General features: G+C 43.1%; 1 protein-coding gene across 7 annotated transcripts in view; it reads right to left on the bottom strand.

Annotated features, from left to right (window-relative positions):
* sh3gl3a (SH3-domain GRB2-like 3a) overlaps positions 1 to 19,258 on the bottom strand; it is an 87,070-nt gene that overhangs the window by 55,332 nt on the left and 12,480 nt on the right. For 2 of the 7 annotated variants that reach the window (XM_044188880.1, XM_044188856.1), the window contains one exon: positions 17,618 to 17,735. The exons of 3 other annotated variants lie outside the window; for them this stretch is intronic. The gene's annotated coding sequence lies outside the window, so the exon portion shown is untranslated. Of the gene's footprint in view, positions 1 to 10,094; positions 10,210 to 17,617; positions 17,736 to 19,258 lie in introns of those variants that run through there. 2 more of the 7 variants (XM_044188912.1, XM_044188891.1) reach the window with 1 other exon arrangement.

Raw genomic sequence — 19,258 nt, 5'->3', positions numbered from 1 at the left:
TTGTATATGATTTAAATGTTCTAGGTGTCTTGAACCTGACAGTATGTATATATATGTGTGTGTGTGTGTGTGTATGTATATATATATATGTATGTATGTGTGCATGCTGCCTGTTGCCGTAGCGCCGTCTCGTCGTCTTACTTTTTCCAACTTTTAGCTTTCCTTTTTCTTCAAAACTTAAGTTACTTGTGCGTAGAATGAGAGTAGAAAGTGTTTTGGTATTTTTTTTCGCCGTGAAACTTATTCGGCTAGGGCAACGCTGCAGATCAGCTGTTTGGCCGTGTTGTTTATACCAGGGAAAAGCTGATTGTGCTGAAGCCGAGTGGCATGGCGCCCAGGACAACCCTTGTCCCCACTGAGTACTGGAGGAGGACACACCGAGAATGCAGGGTTCTAATCCCCCTTGGGGCGCAATGAGCAATGACCCATCATCCGGTGTGGGTCCTTTGGCAAGACCCTTCACGCTGCTGCCTACCTCATGATGATGATGAGTGACGATGAAATACATGACATGCCGGCTCAGACGTCGCCCGGCCAAACAAGGTCTGCGTCAGGTGTTGGGGAACCACGGCATCGAGATGACAAATACTGGCTACTGGAACAAGACGGAGATGGGCGAGATGCGATAACAAGGCTCTGTTGGAATGCTACTACTCCAGTAACCCTAGTCAGAGGGGTTACATGCAAAGGATGTGGGATGAATGGTTACTTCGAAACCCACAATCAAGGCTTACAGCGAAGCAAGTAGTAGCTCAGTGTTCCAACATCCACAAGCGGCAACTGCTATCACAACACTAATGCTATGGCAAGGGGGAGCCAGAACAACAGGTCAGAGGGGAGCCAGCGGCGGCTCCCCAACCAGAGATTGGGTACGAAGCCCCAACAAGTGCAATCACGCTGAACGAGGCAGCGACTGACCTGAAAGATAAGATCATGGCGAGAATGAATGCAAGGCAACCCCGGCGCCAATTACAACGGGTAAGTGAAGTACCATCAGAAAGTCTCCTAGAAGATGTGAATGCAGCATTGAGTGTGATCCCTACCACAACCATCACTGAAACCAATAAGCTGATATACACCTCAGCAGCAGTGATCCTCAAGATGCTTGGCTATAAGAGCAACCATGGGAGCCATGAGAAACAGTACCCACCATGGAAACTAAGGCTGGAGGCGAAAATCAAGGAGGCAAGGAGAGAAGTGAGCCAACTGTCAGAGGCCGAGGGAGGTGCAATGAGAAAACAAGTACCCAAGAAGTACAACCAGATGCCCATACCTGACTCGAAACTACCAAACAAAGGCTCCAAGCCTTGGCCAGCCGCCTAAAGAGGTACACGAAAGATAATGAAGCCAGAAGAATAAACCGGCTGTTCGCAACTCAACCTGCGAAAGTGTATGCTCAATGGCAGGGTAATAACAGCAGAGCAGACCCACCAAGGCTGGAAACTGAACAGTACTGGAAAAGTATATGGGAGAGGGAGGCATCACACAACAGCGATGCACAGTGGCTGGTGGCTCTGACAGAGGACCACAGCAACCTCCCTGAACAGAATCCAGTCACCATCACAGCGGCAGACATCCAAGAAAGAGTCTCAGGTATGAAGAACTGGACAGCACCTGGCCCTGACAGGATCCACGCCTACTGGCTAAAGAAGCTCACTGCACTCCATGAGCGCCTAGCAGCACAAATGAACCAGCTGCTAAGAGATGGGACGCACCTTGAATGGCTTACCGAAGGGCGTACAATCCTGATCCTGAAGGATCCCGCAAAGGGTACAGTCCCATCCAACTAACGGCCAAAAACCTGTCTCTCCACAACATGGAAGCTCATGTCAGGCATCATCGCGGCTAAGATAAGTGGACACATGGATCAATACATGAGCAAAGCACAGAAGGGCATCGGCAAAGGAACCAGAGAAGCCAAACACCAACTCCTGGTTGGCAGAACAGTCACCCAAGACTGCAGAACCTGACCCACACACATGGATCACTGAATGCTTGGTGATGTACAACATCAACAGGACTCTAAGAGACTTCATTGCAAACTCAATGAGGCTGTGGAAAACCACCCTTGAGGCCAATGGCAAGCCAGTTGCACAAGTATCTATCAAATGTGGCATAGACCAAGGAGATGCTCTGTCCCCACTGCTGTTCTGCATAGGTCTGAACCCCCTCAGCCAAATAATCAACAAGACTGGCTATGGATACCAACTCAGGAATGGGGGCACCATCAGTCACCTCCAATAAATGGATGACATCAAGCTATACGCTAAGAGCGAGCGGGACATTGACTCACTGATCCACACCACCAGGATCTACAGCTCTGACATTGGGATGTCATTCGGGCTTGAGAAGTGTAGCCCAATGGTGACAAAGAGAGGGAAGGTAGTCCACACAGAAGGGGTCTCACTCCCAGAAGGAACAATAGCAGACATTGAGGATGGGTACAAGTAACTTGGAATACCACAGGCAAATGACAACCTCGAAGAGGTAACAAGGAAAACAGCAACTGCCAAATACCTTCGACGACTAAGGCAAGTCCTAAGAAGTCAGCTCAATGGCAAGAACAAGGCCCAGGCAATAAACAGCTACACCCTGCCAGTGATCAGATACCCTGCGGAAATAATAAGGTGGCCAAAGGAAGAGATACAGTCATCATGGCTGCACAGGAGCAGGCCCTGAGCACCAGAGCAATAGAGGCCCAGATCTACCACACCAGACAAGACCCAAGGTGTAGGCTGTGCAAAGAGGCCCCTGAGACAATCCAGCACATAACTGCAGGGTGTAAGATGCTGGCAGGAAAAGCATACATGGAGCGCCATAACCAAGTGGCTGGCATAGTGTACAGGAACATCTGCACTGAGTATGGACTGGAAACCCCAAGGTCAAAGTGGGAAACACCTCCAAAGGTGGTAGAGAATGACCGAGCCAAGATCCTGTGGGACTTCCAGATTCAGACTGACAGAATGGTAATGGCGAACCAACCAGACATTGTGGTGGTGGACAAACAGCAGAGGAAAGCTGTTGTGGTTGACGTGGCAATACCAAGTGATGGCAACATCAGGAGAAAGGAACATGACAAACTAGAGAAATACCAAGGGCTCAGAGAAGAGCTGGAGAAGGCCTGGAAGGTGAAGACAACAGTGCTGCCCGTGGTCATCGGTGCACTCGGGGCAGTGACACCCAAACTGGAGGAGTGGCTACAGCAGATCCCTGGAAGGACACCAGACATCTTGGTCCAGAAAAGTGCAGTACTAGGAACAGCAAAGATACAGCGCAGAACCCTCAAGCTCCCAGCTTGAGGACCCGAGCTCGAAGGATGAGACCACCCGCGGAGGGTGAAGGACGAAGTTTATAAGTGTGTGTATATATATATATATGTGTGTATATATATATATATATATATGTGTATGTATGTATGTGTATATATATATATATATATATATATACATACTGATGTGTATATATACACACATATATAGCGGCTGGATAGCTCAATTGGTAAGTCACAGGACTTTCACACGGGGGGTTCGAATCCCCTTCGGGACGCATTGAGCAATGACCATCATCCAGTGTGGAACGGCTGGATAGCTCGATTTGGTAGGCCACGGGACATTCACGGGGGAACAAGGGTTCGAATCCCCCTCGGAGCGCAATGAGAAATGACCCATCATCCAGTGTGGGTCCTTAGGCAAGACCCTTCACGCTGCTGCCTACCTCATGATGATGATGAGTGACGATGAAATACATGACATGCCGGCTCAGACGTCGCCCGGCCAAACAAGGTCTGCGTCAGGTGTTGGGGAACCACGGCATCGAGACGATAAATGGGCTACTGGGCTACTGGAACAAGACGGCTACTGGAACAAGACGGAGATGGGCGAGATGCGATAATAAGGCTCTGTTGGAATGCTACTACTCCAGTAACCCTAGTCAGAGGGGTTACATGCACAGGATGTGGGATGAATGGTTACTTCGAAACCCACAATCAAGGCTTACAGCGAAGCAAGTAGTAGCTCAGTGTTCCAACATCCACAAGCGGCAACTGCTATCACAACTTGAGATTGACGAGGTACAACACAAATGCTACGGCAAGGGGGAGCCAGGACTACAGGTCAGAGGGGAGCAACCAGCAGCTCCCCAACCAGAGATTGGGTACGAAGCCCCAAGAGAAATCACGCTGAACAAGGCAGCGACTGACCTGAAAGATAAGATCATGGCGAGGATGAATACAAGGCAACCCCGACGCCAACTACAACGGCTAAGTGAAGTACCATCAGAAAGTCTCCTAGAAGATGTGAATGCAGCATTGAGAGCGATCCCTACCACAACCATCACTGAAACCAATGAGCTGATATACGCCTCAGCAGCAGTGATCCTAGAGATGCATGTATGTATGTATATATATATTTATATGTATGTATATATATATGTATATATGTATGTATGTATATATATATGTATATATATGTGTATGTATATATATATATGTGTATGTATGTATGTATATATAGATATATACAGAAAATGTAGATATATACAGAAAATGTGCAATATGCATCAAAACGAAATTAGACAGGTGCATAAATTTGGGCACCCCAACAGAAAAATCACATCAATATTTAGTAGAGCCTCCTTTAGCAGAAATAACAGCCTCTAGACGCTTCCTATAGCCTGTAATGAGTGTCTGGATTCTGGATGAATGTATTTTGGACCATTCCTCCTTACAAAACATCTCCAGTTCAGTTAGGTTTGATGGTTGCCGAGCATGGACAGCCCGCTTCAAATCACCCCACAGATGTTCAATGATATTCAGGTCTGGGGACTGGGATGGCCATTCCAGAACATTGTACTTGTTCCTCTGCATAAAGGCCAGAGTAGATTTTGAGCAGTGTTTTGGGTCGTTGTCTTGTTGAAATATCCAGCCCCGGCGTAACTTCAACTTTGTGACTGATTCCTCAACATTATTCTCAAGAATCTGCTGATATTGAGTGGAATCCATGCGACCCTCAACTTTAACCAGATTCCCAGTACCTGCACCGGCCACACAACCCCACAGCATGATGGAACCTCCACCAAATTTTACTGTGGGTAGCAAGTGTTTTTCTTGGAACGTTGTGTTCTTTTGCCGCCATGCATAACGCCCCTTGTTATGACCAAATAACTCAATCTTTGTTTCAACAGTCCACAGCACCTTATTCCAAAATGAAGCTGGCTTGTCCAAATGTGTGTTTGCATACCTCAAGCGACTCCGTTTGTGGCGTGTGTGCAGAAAAGGCTTCTTTCGCATCACTCTCCCATACAGCTTCTCCTTGTGCAAAGTGCGCTGAATTGTTGAACGATGCACAGTGACACCATCTGCAGCAAGTTGATGTTGTAGGTCTTTGGAGGTGGTCTGTGGGCTGTTTTTGACCGTTCTCACCATCCTTCGCCTTTGCCTCTCCAATATTTTATGTGGCCTGCCACTTCTGGCCTTAACAAGAACTGCCTGTGGTCCTCCATTTTCTCACTATGTTCCTCACAGTGGACACTGACAGCTTATATTTCTGCGATAACTTTTTGTAGCCTCCCCCTAAACCATAATGTAGAACAATCTTTTTTTTCAGGTCATTTGAGAGTTGTTTTGAGGCCCCCATGTTGCCACTCTTCAGAGGAGAGTCAAAGAGAACAACAACTTTCAATTGGCCACCTTAAATACCTTTTCTCATGATTGGATGCACCTGTCTATGAAGTTCAAGGCTTAATGAGCTCACCAAACCAATTGTGTGTTCCAATTAATCAGTGCTAAGTAGTTACAGGTATTCAAATCAACAAAATGACAAGGGTGTCCAAATTTATGCACCTGTCTAATTTCGTTTTGATGCATATTGCACATTTTCTGTTAATCCAATAAACCTCATTTCACTACTGAAATATTACTGTGTCCTTCAGTTATTTGATAGATCAAAATGAAATTGCTGATCCAAACACCCAAATATTTATAAATGAAAATCATGGAAATTGTCAGGGGTTCCTAAACTTTTGCATACAACTGTATATGTGTATATGTGTGTTTATGTATGTGTATATATGTGTATATGTATATATATATATATATATATATATATATATATATATACACACACACACAGCAGCACAATATTTTTGTCTTTTCGCTCACACTGCATAGTCTAAACAAATTATGACCCAGCAGCCAAACAATAACACTGTAACAAGCGTACACAATAGAATGGAATATTTCCTTTACTAGGGCTTATTGGTATGTTAAAGAATAAATCCCATTTATTACAACTTAAACAATTTTAGGCTAACGTTATCTGTCATGCTATCTGTTGACATTCCAGAAACCCCAGCCAAACTAATTACCCAACATAGTGTTACGTTTGCCAAACACATCAGTTAGTCATCATCCTCAAATCCTTTTCTCTTGTGACATAAAAGCAAAACATTCTGTTAAAGAAAAAAAAGCATAACTAAATTTAACATTTGTGTTGTATGTTTTTTTATAGTAACCATCCAAACAAGATTATGTTAGAATGAAATAAAGTCGAATATTACATTTTCCTTATCATACTGTACAATACTGCCATGAATGCCATGGTCTGCTCAGTAATCCAGCTACTAACAATGTTTATCTAGTTCCACTAGTCTAACAAATAGTCACTAATTAGCAACCTCTCTGGTAAGACAAACTTTTCCATGCATGAATCATGTCCCTTGACCTGTCTAACCAAAGTAAAAAGTAGTTTCAATATGAAGTTGTGTGTACGTATAAGAATGCAGTCAGTCTATAGGTTATCAGGTAGGCACCCTCTCAATAACTGGTGCTTTGTTGTGTTGAGCCACGATGTGTACCATATCATGAGATGGAACAATGCACCAACTACAGTACATATAGTCCAATTGGTTGCCAATCTTCAAGAGGGTGGGTCTGAGGGAACATGATAGAGAAGAGCAGAGTGGAGGAAGAAGAGTGGAGCGTGGCATGATTAACAGACCCTTGTGAGTGAAACCCTTTGTTGTATTGTGAGGAGAGCCGAGGCCAGCCTTGTGAAGACCTAAGGTGTGTCACACTACCATTTAACTACCATATGAACCCAACTTGTTCCAGAATCTCAGCTGCTCTTCCTGTTGGTCTTCTTAGCAATCTAAGTAACACTGTTACTTACAAGTTTTATCCAGGAAAGCCCAGAATTCAATTTGCCTTTTTACTTTGTGAAACAGACTTGTATTGAGCCTATGTAAATCCACGCAGACAGACTTGTGAGTTGGGTCTCTCAGGCGCCCTCCCCCTGGGGCTGACACAGAATACACATCTTGGGTGCTTGTAGTTTAATGTCTCTTTTCCCTCCTCAGATAATTGGCTTAGCCCAGCCCACACCTTTTGTTTAGCTTGTTGTTTTATGTAACCATGTATACAGTATAATCCTGTCCAGAAACTCACTCTGAGAGAATTCTACAGCCTTGTTGTGAACTTCTGTCTTGATTGCGCAGTGAATAAAACTCATCTAACCAGCCCCAGAATTGGACCTGAAAGGAATTTTTGGCTTCGTACTAAAATATGACCAATTATACTTATCAAACAGAGGGAATTAGAAATAAAGGCCTGTCTCTATTACAGTCTTGCTTCAAATAAAAGCCTGTTACCTTCTGCAGTTGAGGTAAATAAAGGTCCCGGTCACTATTTGAGGAAATACTAGGGGTGTAACTGTTCTCAAACTGCGTTTACTGATATAAACGTCTATGATCTTGAGTCAAGTCACTGCAGATTCAGTCCGTGCCAAAGTAATAACTAATGGTATAGGCGTGTTGATCATTGCAGTGGTCACTACTTGGTCATAGAGAATACAGAATTTAAGCATACGGTCAAAGTGCCTGAGCCCCACTACAATGTGTCTTCACGTGTGCATTTTAGTCAGTCCGTTATGCCAGCCATGTATAAACGAGCGCAAACTGCAGTTGTTCAGGAATTATCGACAGGTCAGAGTCATATGATGAAGCATTACTGACATTTGTGTTATTTATTTGTTCTTATTGACAATATGCCAGTATTTGAGTGCCTTAATTGTTACAGTAAGAATTATGGCCAATGGGTTGTTGAATGTTTACATTTTTCAAAATAAATGACAAATGTTATTTTCAAATTTTTGTTTTTGTTTTTCCTGTTGTACTGAAAAACGTACCGAACCGTGACCCTAAACTGAAGTACATACCAAACCTTGAGTTTTGTGTACCGTTTCAACACTAGAAAATACGGTAGATAACTAGCTACCTAGAGAGCTAGCTGCTACACACATACAATAAAAAGCAGACAACTACTTGTAGCTACTGTTAATTCGCTGCACGTAAACTAAGACCTTAAACAAAAGAAGTAAAGAGCCTTAATTTGTAACAAAGCAATGATTTTCCACAGGTTGGGTTTGAAGATGCTAGATGGCTAGCTAATGTTGACGTTAGTTAAGTTAGGTTTATTGGCAACTCTAAATGGCCCTACTAGTGAGATATTTGTCAATAAACTATTATTGCTGATAGTATACAGCAGTATATGGTTAAGGCTACAGATTAAAGGCTTGTATATACACATACGTTGACAATGAAGAAGGAAAACTGTGGGTTCAGTTTCTTTCAAGTTGGCAGGAGTGTGAAAATTAAGTATTAATTAAATATATAAAAAAATTCCATAACAAGAAATTTAATTTATCATTAGGTCCAAACTTTAATTCATATAATTTAATATTGAGATAAAGTAATTTTTACCTGAAAAGCTCATTAAACAATTTGACACACACACTGTAAAAAGTGTTAACCTCTTGGAAAATATTTGACTTTAGATTTCAAGGTTAATAAGAAAGGTAGGATTTAACGACAGCAAGGTTAATTCAATTATTCAGATTTTGCAGGGTGCTAATAATGGTTCACACTATATGGATGGATGGTACTATGGTATGGATGGAGGTAAACCATGCAGAAGGTCATAAGAAAGTGAAAAACAAGAGTGGGATGCTCTGCCTGTTCGGTGCTCTGTTACTAATTGTCAGGCTGTCACAGATCACACTTTCCCCTCAGCTAAGATATGCTATTGATGGGATGAAAAATAACATGAAGTCAAACCACACAGCCTACTACAGTAAATAGCAGTTTCCCTTCAAAAGAATCTCTCGAGGAGGTGAATCACTGGCCTACACACGTTCACAGGTATTCTGTTGTTGTGGGTTTGTCTGTGTAGCAGAACCATGGCCGTACCCACCATTAAGGTCACAACCTCTGTATTATTTCTGAGGTGTATAATAATAAATGTTCTTAAAAATAACTTTACTTTGGTGCAGCAAAGATATTATGCCAGGATTACCAACTTGCTCATCTGATCACCGTCATTGCTTGTGTTGGTGGATGGGTGGCCAAGTGGGTGATCTTGTCGTTACTACAAAAACTTTATTCAACACGGTGGTCTTTGATTATGTCAACAACTTGAGGAAACTGGACAGGCGAAATGTGATAAAGGTAAAAGAGAATTTTACTAGTGGACTGCTTGTAGTTCAATGCCATACATCCCCAGACATCATCTGATAAATAGCTCCTGTGCGGTCGCATTACGTTAAACTGGGCCATCCATCATGTCTCCGGCCTGCTCTGTCCATAACATCATGATGCCAGCTAGTTAGTTTTCAAGTAAATTAACTAACTAGCTAGCCAGCTAACATTAATTCCATCCATCCAATGGTAGACTGATAAACTTTCAACGAAAGTTGAAATGCTTTCTTATAATTCAGTTTGTGTAAAGAGTTGAAATTCATGTTAAAATGAGGTACCTAGAGATGGGTATAATTAAAAAACAATATATGTCGGTACCGGTACCTTCGATATCGGTTTTCTACTGAACACTTTACTCAACCTGGATAACTGAACTAAAATTAAGCAAATGAAGGAATATCTGTATAGTATTGGATTAAATAATATATAAATAAATGTCAAAAAGAACATACACAGTATGTCAGCAATACGCCATTGTAGCGTCTGCCTAATCCGAAGAAGAAGGGAATGACTGTGTGGGTGACGTTTGTGGTACTGGGAAACAGTGGCAGAGTGAGACGTCTTACTTTGTGCTAAAGAGAAGCTAGCCGGGGTCTGACAACAATCCACCATTGTCAACTTCAGGAGTATTTCTACCCCCGTTATCTGCTGCTCTGTAAGAAACACCATGTTTGCCGTCAGAAACGTTCTCTGCCTCGACTCCAGGTTATCCATACCCGCGGTGGCGAGGAGAGGCTGCACTAGGACTTTCACCCCGGTGGACGATGTATTGATCGGACTCGTCGACGAGCATATACAGGTTAGCTGCACTGGCTAGCTGACAAGCAGCGTGCACAAAGTTCACTTAGTTATCTGTGCAGATAGGCAGCTGCCTGTAAAAAAAATCTGTGAGCCCCGTCTCTGGACGTAACAGTGTATTTCCTGCATGCCTCTTCGACGTGTAAGGTTAGACAACCTATCACCAACATTATTAGATCTTGGTACAAGCATGCTGCATGCTTTTTGGTGCACTGACACTGATGAGATTTACTCCTTGGGTATCAATATTTGGTACCGAATGATAAGGCTTTTTTTTTTTTTTTAACAATTCTGTCGGTGCCATAAAAGTATTGAAGTTTGGTAGCCAGCCCTAGAGGTACCCCTATATATTTTTATTTTCATTGCAAGATTATCCTAGTGGAGGCCGGTAACATTTACATATAAATATCAATTGACCCTGTGTTCACTTTGGTCACTGAGACAGACGAAAATGAAAGTCAATCAAAGCTCAGCTTTGGGAAGGGAAGAGATACGGGACAAGACGAGGAGACTGAGAGAAAAAGAAAGAGAGAAGGTGATTGAGATGGAGATGAGAGAGGAAAAGCAGGTACTGCCCACTGTGCCCAGGATAGGATTAGCATTATGTCCCTGTGCTGTTCAACACAAACAAAAACTGACCTGATCCAATTCAAACAATGTAATATGTTACATAATATATAATGTAATATGTAGATATATGTTCTTTGGCAATTACAGTGGAACCTATAGGCTCAACACAAACACCTAATATAATTATACTGTATTAATATAGTATTATTGTATAAATATATTATTGTATAACACACATTTCTATAATCCAAATCCAAAATGATGCAAACTCAAACACAAAGATGGAATAAATGGGGTTTATATAATTGTACTAAATTATTTTTAATACACTTTAATATTTTTAATACGCAGGAGAGATAAGTAACAGAGAAAGGGACAGGCAGTGAATACAGAGGGTGAGAGAGAAAGAGTAGATGGTGTCTATAGTGTGAATTTCCCATTACTTGAACACTTTCATTAAACATTGTCAACATTCATTTTCACATGTTTCGTGATCATTTTAGCCTCAGATAATTATTACTGTCGCACAACGTGCTTACGCTGTGTGTGATCAGAGGCGGTTCAGAGTGTCTTTGGTGTGATTTGACAGATTACAAAAAGGAGGAAGAGAGAAAATAGCAAGGGGCGCAGAGAAGAGAAAGGCCAGAGAAAGAAACAGAAAGTGTTCACAAAAACTCTGTGCAGTGCGTCTATTGTAAAACCGAACTAGCCCACCACAATAGCACGACAAGAGAATAACGTTACAGTCTATACATCCAGTCCACAGAGCGGACCTGACACAAGGTATTAGAAGGCTAGTAAAGAATGTATGCTAACTTACGTTAATTTTGGCTATATGTAATAGCAAGTTAACAACGTAAATGTACGTGGTGGCTAGTTATGATGCCCGTAAGTTAGCTAGGTTTTGCTCAAGAAAATAACCAGAGAAAATAAAATGCTGCAGTCAATTTGTGAAAGCCTGAGCTTCATTAATGTTATTTATTATTATGATGGTCACAGTTCCTGTCCACTCAAGTTTGCCTCCTACAAATGCCACAAAGAAGACAGTAAAGGCTTACGTTAAGCCTGAGCTGTAGTTAGGTTGAAACTTGTCGTTCCTTTCCTTGTAGTACCTTTTTTTTTAAAGCAAAAGGTGTTTGTTTTTGCATTTCAGAATTATCCTGTCTTATTTTCTCTTTTGCATATTTACTATTGCTCTTTAATAAAGCAAAAGTATTTCTTATCCAATTACTCGATTAATCAATGGAATAATCAGTAAAATACTTGATTACTAAAATAATCGATAGTAGCAGCCCTACCTACATTTGTACACCTGCACAAGCACATGCACACACACACACACACACACACACACACACACACACACAGAGTTTGCAAACAGTATCTTTATCCAACAAAATTTTTAGTTACCTCACTATGAAGCAGCAAGAGAGGGTCAGGAAGGGATAGCTATAGCTAATGAAGAGAGAGATGTAGGACAGCAGCCAACATGCTGCTGTGGGAGAGCCAGCTAGGGCAGAAGCAACAGGTGAGATTGACAGCAAACACAGAGAGATGTAAAAGCAGGGCAAGTCAGCAAAGCAGATTTCTCAGGAAAAGGGGCCTCATTTCTATTCTTCACTGTATATATTCTATTTGACACAATGTGTAGCAGTCGTGCTGTATATATTGTTCAGTTATTTATATTTGCAGTGGAGCACCTTATATACTGTTTTATTTAATACTTACATTTAAAGCTCATGTGTGAGACTTTTACATATAAATGAATGTCCGTTACATTCAAACCCTTGCCAAACGAGTTCACACAATGCTTTAAGCTTATCACTGCCAGGTAAATCTCTCTATATTTCGCAGTATACAGAATTATTAAATCTGCGGTCTGTGGCGACATTCCCGTGCTAGCGCACTGTCTGAAAGTTCTGTACTTTTATGTTTTATGTTACATTTAATAGCAAATACTAGAATTTTGAGATCAAGACTTCTTGAGTTGCATTCAGGCTGACTGATACAGCCCTAGATTTTCAAGGACAATACCGATATCGATACATGAGATCCAATAACAGCAGGCTGATACAGTTTTTTACATAAACACATAAAATAAACATTTTTGATACAGATCCCCTTAAATTAAAAAAAAATAATAATTGTGACCTCTGACTCCCGGACCATCAGCACTGGCAACACCAAAAGCTGCACCTCCAGTCATTAGTCCGTCAAGCTCCTGAAGTTTGCAGATGACACCACCTTCACTGGGCTCATATCTGATGCCTACAGGTGGGAGACTGACCATATGGTGACCTGGTGCAGTCAGAACAACCTGGAGCTCAACGCTCTTAAGACAATGGAGATGGTAGTGGATTACAGAAAGAACCCAGCCCCATCCGCCCCCATCATGTGTTGGGGTACGAGCGTGCCTCCACAGGGATACGGAAAAAGGTTTTCCCTCCGTCCCGCGGCTAGAGCAGAGCCTAGCTACCATCTTTCTTCTCAAGGCAACTTTCATTCACACCAGTGTGCAACTCAGACTGCTGCAGCTCAGAACAACATAGCGCTGCTGTCCTCAGCTGTCTCCGCTATGGCCACTAAGCCTGGGGCTCTTTCCCCAAAGCTATCTGCAGACATCGGGAAGGCTATGACAGCTGTCCTGACTTTCGCCACGGTGACGACGGTGGCTGTATCCAGGATAATGCCGTGGCAAACTATGATGCAGAGAAATATCTGGCTGCACATGTCTCAGCTGCTGGATGGTCCCACATCTTCTGATGGGCTGTTTGGACCACTTCTCCAAAGCGCCACAGCTCACCTGCATGAAGCAGCCGAGGAAGGGGAGAGGGTGTGGAGGCACACCTTCTGGGCCACAGCCGCATCTCAGGCTCATCAGAAGCAGAAGTGGCACCGCCTCCTCCTCCCCAGCCACGGTATCCTCCTCTGGTGGCCGTGGCTCAGCAAGTTCTGCACTGTCCCGACAAGAACCGCCAAGCCACCTTGTACAAAGCAGCATCAATGGCAATGACGGGGCATGGGAATTGTGTGTCTCGATGCAGCTGAACCAAGGAAACACAACAAGCACACACAAAAAAGCATTTTCCTCTCAGTCAGTTCGCTTATGCTCCCACTGAGCATTTTACAGCGTTTTTCACACAAACACACGATCCCCCCACAAGACAGAGGTTCACCACTGCACACACAAAACACAGTGCAACAGGCACAGCCTGGTCACTTCCTAATTTTTTCATGGATAATAAATCCTCACTTAAAATGTACATTACTGACCGTAAAGAATTATCTCCCATATTCCACCCATCATGGCGAGTTTAGTGGTGATATCTCAGCATGACTCAAGGTTTGAACACACAGAGCTGAACGCTGACGCTGTCATGCATTTCCAGCATCACGACAAGTGCCTGCCCTTTCAAGGCGCTCCTCTCTTGGGCTGTGATGAACGAGCACTTGTTTCACACAAGTGAGAGGGCTATGAGCTGGCTGCAAAACTGTCAACAGATACTCCACAGATGTGCGCGCACCCGCTTATAGAGCACTGCTCAGCATGGCAAAGCCTGCTATCCATGAATACACGGATATAAGGTTCATATTAAGAGGCTACACGCTCCAGTTCGCCAGTCGTCCCCTCCGTTTCGACCGTGGAAACGATCATGTCATCTCGGACAGAGAAAACAGACCTGACGGCAGAACTGGCGGAGCTTCTGGGGAAGAAAGCAATCTCTTGCGTCCCTCCAGGAGAGGAGAACGAGGCGTTTTATTTCCGTTATTTTCTCACACCAAAGAAAACAGGCAGGATGAGGCCAATTTTGGACCTGTCACTATTCACTAATGAAGTGGACTTTTCACATGTTGAATACCAGTACAATCGGCTGCCATTCAGCTATTCTCTGGCTCAGTGCACTTTCTCCAAGTGTATGGAAATGACACTATAGCCATTAGACAGGAAAGAGATCAGGGTTTTGTTCTACTTAAGATGACCTAATCCTTATGGCCCCTTCCCAGGAGAAAGCTGCACTCCACCCACATGGAGACACATGCTGACTATCCCTCCCTCACTGCAGTCAGGCCTGACATACTGGAAACCCCCCCGTGTTCTGTCGACAGGGGTTCGGCTAAGGAGAGCGACATCACACATGTCGTTGTACACGGACGCATCTCTCTTCAGCTGGTTAGGGATGTGCGAGTCTCAGGTTGTAGGGGGAATTTGGGAGAACCCCCCATCCCTCCACATAACCTGTCTGGAGCTGTCCATGGTACTGAAAGTGCTAAAGCACTTTGCTCTGCTGCTGACAAACAGACATGTCATAGTAAGGACAGACAACATGACAGCGGCAGCATACATCAACTGTCAGGGCAGCGTGCACTCAGCCCGGCTGCTGGAAATAGCTAGGAGCCTCCTTGCTGTGGCCACACAGACACTTGCTCTCCATCAGAGCGGTGCACATACCGGGGGTACAGAACCACGTTTTGGACTTAATGTCTCGCAGGGGTCCCTCTCACAAACTGAGTTTCACACTTGTGTGGTCAGATCTGGCGCTTTTACACATCCAAATGGCGCGCCTCTAATCCCATCATCACGGATTAGTGGGCTGTATGGGGGACCATTATGGTACGTAATCCACATCACACCCTTCTGCAGCGGCAGCGCTGTGTGGAGGGAGTGTAATATTACTCTGCCCCCTTTTTTGCCCACACAGGGCTGACATGGTGTTAACCATGGCACAGCTGGTGCCTCCTTGCCTTATTATGCTTTGTATTTACAGGGTTGTGAACTGGTGTATGTTATCTGCTTGGGGACCTTGACTACATCAGCTTCGCCCTTAACCGAATAGCAACAGCTCTTAGAGGGCAAAGCCTATATGTAATAGAATGTTAGTTATATATCGTAACTCTAGATTATATAGGCGTAGCCCTCTAAAACCCAGGCCTCCTGCTCCACCAGCATTAGCTCAAGAAAATGCTGTTTTTTGGGAGCAGAGCTCAGATCAGTTGATACTGCAGGAGCTGACCTGAGGGGGGCCCGTGCAGGGCACAAGGATGTGAAGGAAAATCTTCACAACTGTGCATGCATGTGGGGATAAACCCAACCCCGACAGCTCTTAGAGGGATACGCCTATACTCATAGAATCTGAAGTTGATACGTAACTAACATTCTGCTGCAGCAATTTTTTTTAACTGTCCATCATGAGTCCGACAGTGATAGTGTCACATTTAAGCCTCTACATTAGTGGTAGCCTGAACATTATTCACTTCAAAGATAATCGTCACAGCATTCAACAGTGGCATTAGCCACATTATCTTTTATGTTGATAACCACATATGTTGTCCATAGTCTTCTGCTAATAATGAAAAACTACTAGAGAGTCACTTATGACAATGTTGCATGACAACCACTAAATTATACTGTTAACAGTTCTCCAGTGCTAACATTAGCTTCACAGACTGAGAGGATGAGTTACTTGTTTGAAATCCTGGAGGTCCTGATTCGGAGCTATTAAGTTGATATGCCCAGTAAATTGATATGAAACGCTTAAACATTTATCTGAAAGATTCTGACAACTGAAACTAACGTGACACCATCATCTAGATTGTTTCACTTAAAAGACTAACTAGCTCCTGCTGAACTGCAAAAGACTTTTAAAAACAATCAAGAGTAGTGTTTCCTATACCAATACAGACATCAACTTACAGAAGTAACATTAACCAGGAGACAGCCTTTTATTTTTTATAGTTTTATTTAGTTATTATTGAATTTGTTACTTTGTACTTATGGAATTATGATAAATTAGCTACAGCTGATAAAATCTGCCAAAAAAGTTTGTCACTTCAACCCACAAAAGCGACAATCACAGATTAAAATGGGAAGTCTATAAACTCAATGTCGGATTTTTCCTAACAAAAGAAGGAGATACAAACTGAAAGATATACTAAGAGATTAGTTAGAGCTGAACAGATCCAGGTATTTCACCAACTTGGAGGTGGATCCACAATGGAAACTGCTGTTGGAACCCATCCCATACATATAATCCTTTCTGCCTCCGCTCATTTCCCCTGTATTTCTCAGGGCTGGACCCAAATATTTGACTATTCAGATATTCGTTCGTTGGGTAGGTATTCGATTTTCAATTTAGGATTTGGATTTTCGCACACACACCTACACCTCTGTCTCTTGGGCTACTGCACACCGCTGCACACACACACTGGCTTGCCCCACCTCTTTCTGTTTCTCTCTTGCTGTATCATACAGGGAGAGACACATATAGGCTGTATGTCTGCTCTGTTGACTTTCTTCGCCAGCAGTATGTTTTCTAAAGTCGCCCAAAAAACACAACAGCAGGTGAGCAGCGTGTTGTTAATGACATATCGAATCGAGCTACGGCTGGGTACTGAACTTCGATACTTTTATGGCACCGACCGAATTGCTTCGATACTATTGAGTATCAAAAAAATGCCTTGTCATTCTGTACCAAATATCGATACCTAAGGAGTAAGTCGCATCCTTATCAGTCTGCCAAAAAGCACGCAGCATGCTTGTACCAAGATCTAATAATGCAGGTGACTGGCTGTCTAACTCTACGTCGTAGAGGCATGCAAGCAAAACACTACATTACGCCCAGAGACAGGGCTCACTGTTTGTTTGTACTGCCAGCTGTTTATCTGCACAGAAAACTTGGTGAACTGAGTGCATGCTGATTGTTAGCTAGCCAGTGCAGCTAACCTGTATCTGCTCATCTGTGAGTCCGTTCACCACATCGTCCACTGGGATGGAAGCCCCAGCGCATCCTCTCTTTGCCACCGTGGGGATGGATAACCTGGAGCCGAGGCGGAGAGCGTTTCTGAAGGCAAACATGGTGTTAATTATAGACCAACAGGTAAACAGAGAGAAATATTCCTGAAGTTGACACGGTGGATGGTTGTCATACTTAGATTAGCTGCTTTTTAGCACAGAAAAAGTAAGAGGTCTCACTCTGCCACTATTTCCCAATACCACAAACGTCACCCACACAGTCATTCCCTTCTTCTTCTTTGGATTAGGCAGACTAGACACTACAATGGTGTATTGCTTCCAAACTGTTTGTTATTAATGTTCCTTTTGACATTTAGTAGACCTCTAGACCTAAGTAGACCCCATCTGCCACCGAAGCTTCGAATATTTGCTGTTGATTACTACCGACAGCCCTAGTATTTCTCTTTCCTGGAGATCATAAACAGTAACTTTTCTGTCAGGAGCTCTGAACCAGAAACAAATAAGATCTGAGTCTGTTTTTGGAAGATTGTACCCATCTTGTCCCACTGCTTTTTATGCCATTATCCCCTGGTTCTCTATTGTCCAAGGCTGCCGCAATCTGTTTTTTATGCCAACTGCAATCACATTTCCACAAATTTTTGAGTCCCAATTGAGTATTTCTGTAAAAGTTTAGCATGTTTTGTCAGTGTGACGAAGACATCAGCTACGATTTACATACATTGCTAAATAACAGTTTGGTGCATGTAGTGGTGCATGCTATGGTGCATAAATTGTAGGATTTCCACCACACATCTTAATAATACTTTCTTAAGTAGTTCTCTATAGATTTCATTAAATATGATGTGTTGCAAGAAATCTGTGTATGTCAACGCCTTAAAATATTCTTAAAATAAAAATGTTTGGTTTTCCTCCTGAAAACACTGAAACCACTAGAAAAACTATAACAGAAACAAGGTATTTTCTCAGTGGAAAAGAGAAGCTACTGATATTCTATTTCACTCTTTGGGAAATCCTCCAAGTATGAGCTGCTGTTCAGCTGGAAGGCTCTCATTTTGTACCACCAACATAAATTGGCTTATCCACATTGCAGTGAAGCAGCACACAATGATGATGAGCTGCTGAAATGTTAAAGAGCTAAAAGGCTGCCTGACGAACCAACAGGCGACTGTGGCTCAGTTCCTTCATCACCGAGTCATTAAAGATGGAGGTGTCAGCTGTATCTCAGTCTAGTGGCATTTTGTTTCTGTAGCAGGCTGCAGGCATACATAGGTTATTGTGATAACATGTTACTACTGCAGAGAAAATTGATGTCGCAGGCGTGCTTGCACATGACAGCACACAAGTCTGTACCCTGATCTGTGGTGAAGACATGAGGCAGCTCAAGCCCTGAGCCACTTTAACCTAGACTGTTCCACTGATAGGGAGTTTGGTTTTTAATAGGCTTTTTGACTAAAAGCTTCAGTATGCTTCTGCCTTCATGACAGCAGAATCCAGGGCGGTTGTGTCTGACAATTTTTGTAACTTTCTGACAATCCAAAAATCACACCCACTTTACGCAGTGATTGGCCAGGTGTGTTTGGTGTGAAAGTAGAAAAGGTTTGAACATCTTTC

Source organism: Siniperca chuatsi, linkage group LG1, assembly GCF_020085105.1.
Source record: "Siniperca chuatsi isolate FFG_IHB_CAS linkage group LG1, ASM2008510v1, whole genome shotgun sequence".
NCBI classification, from domain to species: domain Eukaryota; kingdom Metazoa; phylum Chordata; class Actinopteri; order Centrarchiformes; family Sinipercidae; genus Siniperca; species Siniperca chuatsi.
Note: the sequence above shows the minus strand (reverse complement) of the source record. Positions and strands in the feature narration are given on the sequence as shown.